This window comes from Somniosus microcephalus, chromosome 8 (genome assembly GCF_052327205.1).
Source record: "Somniosus microcephalus isolate GS21.2 chromosome 8, FLI_Smic_1.0, whole genome shotgun sequence".
Lineage (NCBI taxonomy): Eukaryota > Metazoa > Chordata > Chondrichthyes > Squaliformes > Somniosidae > Somniosus > Somniosus microcephalus.
The window spans coordinates 51,641,256-51,647,994 of record NC_140994.1 but is presented as its reverse complement, the minus strand read 5'-3'; positions in this window follow the sequence as shown (position 1 = coordinate 51,647,994).

Below are 6,739 nucleotides of genomic sequence, written 5' to 3'. Positions count from 1 at the left end.
AACCGTGGCTAACAAGGGAAATTAGGGATAGCATAAGATCCAAGGAGGACATATAAATTGGCCAGAAAAAGCAGCAAACCTGAGGATTGGGAGCAGATTAGGATTAAGCAAAGGAGGACAAAGGGATTAATTAAGAGGGGGAAAATAGAATATGAGAGTAAGCTTGCAGGGAACATAAAAACTGACTATAAAAGCTTCTATAGATATGTGAAGAGAAAAAGATCGGTGAAGTCAAGCATAGGGCCCTTGCAGTCAGAATTAGGGGAATTTATAATGGGGAAAAAAGAAATGTATCTGGGCTCTGACTGAGGCGTAGGAAACGAGGGAGAAGTGTAAGCGCTTTGAGAGGAGCCCCAACTTCCATTTCCCCTCTCAATATCATCCCTCTGATGGACCACCCGCACTTCCCTGCTAGCATGGAGCTGGAGAGCACCTTGCTGCTCAGCAGCGGGGCCATGAGGACCTAAGTCTACGTTGACATCCCTCCTAGAGAGGATGTCTATGAGCCTCTGCCATCTGTTCTCCATAGATAGCATGTGCTCATGTGGGTGGCGCATTAGCTGCTCCATGTAGGTGGCCATCCTTTCCATGGAAGAGCCTACACCGTCATCATCTGTGACACGGTACTGCTCATGTTGGTGATGGACTCCTCCATTCTCTGCAGATTTGCAGACATCGTGGCCACAAAACCTATCAGAGCCTCCTGCACTTCCAGGATCACCCCCTTTCTGGATGGCCCCCGAGGCTCAGCGTCTGCATGCAGCTGAGCAGAGCTGGGAGTGTCCTGCGCCCTCCGGCGAGGCGTCACCACTGCTGTTCCTGTCTCCACCATCTCCTCTTGCTCATTTATGACTTGTGAGACACCAGGTGACAAGACTACTCTATGTCGCCTAGGACCCACCGAGGTGTGCGTATCTGTGCTGGTGCTGGGTGCGCTTATGTCTGGTGACGGTGCGCCCTCAGAGGCTGGAGGCTCATCTGAGGAGTCGTCTTCCTCTTCCGGCGGGACAGTGGGGGGCAGGGAGGGGGCTCTTGATGGACCTGTGGGAGAGCATAGATGATTTAGAAATATTATCTTCTTAGGCAGTCCCTCGGAACCGAGGATGACTTGCTTCCACATTAAAAATGAGTTTGCAGGTGACTGATGAGTCCAATGTGGGACCTACAGACTCTGTCACAGATGGGGCAGACGATGGTTGAAGGGGCGGGTGGGTGGGGTGCTTGGGTTGATGTGCGCTCCTTGCGCTGCCTGCGCTTGGCTTACGCTTGCTCCCGGCGAAGAGACTCGAGGTGTTCGGCGCCTTCCCGGATGCTTCTCCTCCAGTTTGTGCGGTCTTGGGCTAGGGATTCCCAGGTGTCGGTGGGGATGTTACACTTTTTCAAGGAGGCTTTGAGGGTGTCCTTGAAGTGTTTCCTTTGCCCACCTGGGGCTCTCTTGCCGTGCCACAGCTCCAAGTAGAGCGCTTGTTTTGGGAGCCTCGTATCGGGCATGCGGACAATGTGACCCGTCCATCGGAGCTGATTGAGTGTGGTCAAAGCTTCGATGCTGGGGATGTTGGCCTGAGCAAGAGCACTGATGTTGGTGCGCCTATCCTGCCAATGGATTTGCAGGATCTTGCGGAGGCAGCGTTGGTGGTAGCTTTCCAGTGCTTTGAGGTGCCACCAAGCTACCACCAAGAAATGTTATATTAAGAATGGGTAACAATACCATTATGCACATGATGAACATTCACTGGCTGCTGACAGCAGTCACCATATGAGTGACTGCTGTATGCCATGCGGCTGTATGAGATGTAATTCTGTCACCAGGTTCCTGAGATGTCCCCCTCTCTCCGTCTCCCACCGCCAGTTGCTCCGCAACTCTTGAAATCTCCAGGGCCTCCTCTTCTGCTGCTGTCAAAGTGGCGAAGGATGGAGGATCACCTCCGATACTCTCCCTCTCCCTGTTATTGTGCACTCGTTTCTCCTGCAAGGAGGGAAAGAAGAGAAGTTTGAGTGAGAGTGATGGCATGAGTGTAAGGAATGTGTGGGTTGCATCTTTAGAGGATGAATATGAGGGAGCGTGGTGTCAATGCCAAAGTGCCAATGCCAAATGGCCTCCTTGTGTGTTGTTAGTTGGTATGATTGCATTAGGATGAGGGTGAGTGTGAGGGGTGGTTAGTCAGAGGGGCTGGGTGGACACGCAAGGTATGTTGGTGTGGGGAATGATGTGCAGGTGTAGGCTTGGGAAGGCAGAGTGATGAGGATGTGATGGCAGGCACAGCAGGATGAAGTTGAGTGTGGCTTTGTACTCACCTTTCCTGATCTCATGGGATCATTGAAATGCTTCCGGCACTGCACCCAGGTCCTCCTCACCATATCCCTGCTGTTCACTTCCTCTGCTATCTTCAGCCAGGCTCTTTATGTCTCCTGGGAACGTCTCTTGTGTCCATCAGCAGGGAAGAGGACCTCCCTGCGTGCTCGGACACGCTCCTTAAGAATATGTAGGGAGTCTTCTGAAAACCTGGGTGCAGCCCTCTGTTTTTGTGAAGCCATCTCTGCAAGGCTGAGCAATAACCAGATGGTGATATATCCTCCCTGTACACTCCCAGATGAACCTCCAAATGCAACATGGCCAAGGCTGCTTTAAATATCCCTGCTGGAAATGAGTCATCAGACCTGTACCATTTGATTGGGCCAGGAAATGCGCAGGCCTGCCTTAATAAGCGCCATTAACGGAAAGTCGCTCGGAGGCGCGGGATGATAAGAAGAGCGCGTTTCGACTTGCCACATCTATTGCATCTTGACCGAACAGTAATGAATAGAGGAGACGGAATGTACCTTTTGCTATTTACTGAGTAAATGGGTGGACATTACAGTACATTGTCTGCATGGCAGAACCCAAAACTGAAAGTGAAAGACAAAATAAAACCGAGCCCCCCAGCACCCCCTTCAGGTAACACCTGGGAACTGGGACAAACTTAATTGAAGCAAAACTCAAAACACAACACTCCTTTCCCCCAGATAAAACCCCTTAGTCCTCCAGGCGTCTGGGACGGAATCTAACCCGACTTGAGCGCCGCTGGACAGGCATAGTCGGGGTGCCACTGCTAGCCGCAGGAAAACCTTCCTCCATGGCTGATGACTCTGTGACACCTTCTGTCGATGTGGCTTCCGTCGTTGTTGCAGGAAGCAGGCCGTCACTGCCTGGCAGAGGTGGCGGAGACAATGGCCTAGCCTGTGGCGTCTCTGTTACTCTCACCGGAGTACGACCCCGTAGCTGGTCTACGTGGCATCTGTGTAGCTGGCCATCAGGGGTACGGACGCTGTACGACAGGGGACCCGTGGCCTGCTCCACCACGGCAGGCATCCATTTGTCTCCTCCTACATAGCAACGGGCAAACACAGTCTCTGACGGCTCGAACTGCCTGGCGGTGCCCTGGTGCTTCTTATCCAGCTCCTCTTGCTTTGTGTGCCTCTCATCCCTGTAGTCCGGGTGTAGCCGGTCCAGTGCAGTCGCCAGCCGGCGACCCATCAGCATCTCGGCAGGACTCTTCCCCGTTGCTGAGTTTGGTGTGGTATGCTGTGATAACAGGAACCTGGCAAATCTGGTTTGCCAGTCCCCCACCGATATCCTCACCAGTGCCTCTTTTGTGGTTTGTACCATCCTCTCTGCCTGCCCGTTAGAGGAGGGGTGATAGGGCGCTGTGGTCATGTGGCGGATCCAGTTTCTGCCTGCAAAAGCCTTGAACTCCGCTGACGTGAAGGCTGCTCCATTGTCCGAAACCAGCACGTTGGGGACCCCATGTGTGGCAAACAGCAAACGCAACGCGTTGATCACTGCACTGGATGTCATGGAGCTCATGATAGCCACCTCCAGCCATTTCGAATGAGAATCCACCACTATCAAAAAGACCTTCCCCTGAAATAGCCCTGCAAAGTCAATGTGGAGTCTTGACCATTTACGAGTGGTCCACTCCCAGGGGTGAAGGGGAGCCTTGGATGGGCTATGGCGAGTCAGCTGACATGTCTCACAGCTCTTTACCACCTCCTCCACGTCTCGGTCCAATCCCGGCCACCAGACGTAGCTTCTCGCCAACGCCTTCATGTGCACAATCCCAGGGTGTGAGTCATGCAGCATTTTCAGCACCTCCTCTCTTGCGGCGGCAGGAACCACCACACGGCTTCCCCAGGGCACGCAGTTCTTGTGTGCAGACATTTCATGGCGCCTCTGAACGAAGGGCTTGAAATGCTCCTCCTGGACCTCGGAGGGCCAGCCATGCAGCAGCCAGCGTAACACCCGTGATAAGACTGGATCTTTCTGTGTGAGGCTGCCAATCCGCTGGGCATGGAGTAGGGCCTCCGGAACCTCCTCCAGTAGCAGCACCTCCAGGGGTGGTGGCGTCTCAGCCATCGGCTGGTTCAAAGGCAAGCGACTCAGAGCATCAGCATTAGCCAGCATCTTCCCAGGCCTGTAGCAAAGTTCATAACTGTAGGCCCCCAACATCAGACTCCACCGAAGCATACGCGGTGATATGATCTGGGGCATGGGCTTGGAGTGATGCAGGAGCCCCAAGAGTGGCTTGTGGTCTGTGTAGATAACGAACTGTCTCCCTAACAGGTACTGGCTGAACTTCTTTACCCCAAATATGATGGCTAGGGCCTCCTTGTCAATCTGGGCATAATTACGTTCTGTTGTTGAGAGTGTTCTTGAGGCAAAACTGATAGGCGCTTCCCGGCCATCTGGCTCTATGTGACCCAACAGAGCTCCCAGCCCGTATGGTGAGGCATCACACACCAACACCAATGGCTTGTTTTCATCATAGTGTGCCAGAACCTTATCTGCTTGTAGCAGTTCCTTTGCCTGTCTGTAGGCTGTTTCATGAGCTGAGGTCCAGTTCCACACTGTTGCTCAAACCAATCTCTGCCCAGCAGGCTTGTGCCCTGCCCCGCCACCACATAAAGTGGAAGTATGTCCTTGACTGCCTGATACTTAACTTCCACATGAATCATACCCAGCACCTGGAGTTGAGCTTGGGACCACTGCCGTAGCACGCCACTGACCTGAGCCATCGCCGGGGGTTCACTTGGCCACAGCCTATTGTAAGTCTCTTCACTTATCAACGAACACGCTGAGCCTGAATCCACCTCCATGCAGAGTGGTGCCCCATTCATGATCACATTTGCCGTGTATCCCCACCGTCTGTGGGGTAGCTGCTCAGCTTCCGTGGTATACACTGTGTACTCATCATTGTCCTCCAGTGTCAGGGTGTGTGTCTGCGATGCTTGTGTTGGCTCTGCTGCAGCAGCCTGAGCTTTCTTCATGCAGACACGAGCTATGTGTCCTCTTTTCTTACAGAAATGACATACCGCTGATACAAATTTGCATGTAGTGGAACCATGGAGAGCCCCACAGCGGAAACATTTTCTTCCTGTCTCTTTAGTTGCCTCCATGTCTCTCGCAGCAGCAGCTGCGTGTGTGGTCTTGTGCACCTCCTCGGTGGCCTGAGATGGTGCTGCCTCTGTACCGTGTGTTCATCGATGCAGCCTCTGCTGCTAAAGCCTTCTCCTCGGCCAGTCGGAACGTCAGGGCCTTCTCCGCTAACAGCTGTCTCTGCAATGCCGAGTCCAGCACTCCACACACAATCCGATCACGGAGCATATTGTCTAAATGGGCACCAAAATTACAATGTAATGAGCGTTTCCTCAACTCAGCAATGTAACTTGATATAGATTGTCCAGGCTGTTGTTTACAATTGTGAAAATGGAAACGCTGCACAATCTCTGAGGGTTTTGGGTTAAAATGTTTCTGCAGCTTCTCAATCAAATCAGCATAATCCACCTCACTAGGTTTACGAGGAGCCACCAATGAATGCAGGACGGAGTAAGTAGCAGCTCCGCATAATCTTAGCAACACTGAGCGCTTCTTCTCTTCTTTGTCAATATTATTGGCCTCAAAGAAACACCCCAGTCTTTCTGCGTATTCCTCCCATGAACTGTCCTTATCCCCAGAGAACTCTTCAATACGTCCCAAGGTCATCATAGTTTTAATGTGCACTGTCCCTTTAAGATCCACGGACTTTTTTCTGTTTTTTTAAAATTCTTTTTCTCCTCCGGCCAGAGTTACGGTAGCTACACTCACGGTAGTTGCCTGGCCCGCAAATCTCTGTCCGCCGTCTACGTCGCAGCTAGCCAACTATCAAAATGCCGTTGATGTTGCTAGCTGAGTGGCCCGCTCGTCGCAATTTCCAATATCACGGCTGTAGGTTCGCATGTCTATCTCTGTCCTTCTAGAGAGTTCAACAGCCACCTCGTCGCCAGTATTGCATCTTGACCGAATAGTAATGAATAGAGGAGACGGAATGTACCTTTTACTATTTACTGAGTAAATGGGTGGACATTACAGCACATTGTCTGCATGGCAGAACCCGAAACTGAAAGTGAAAGACAAAGTAAAACCGAGCCCCCCAGCACCTGTAGCTATCATCGTGACATGAGTCAAATACAGCTTGACAGTTGAAATTAATGTGCAAATATTGCCGGCCTCCAGAAATGGAGGGAGTGAAATCTGGCTGCTGTTGTAAATTTGCAGGAAACACATATTGTAAGGAAAGTATTGACTATCCTAATAAAACCGAGCCTCTCTGGAAATGGAAAGGGAAACGTGTACAGCAAGAAATATGCACACCAACTGTCAATCATGTCCTGTGTTTGAAATGGTGTAAGTAAATTGATGTACCCAATGCATGACTTGATACAG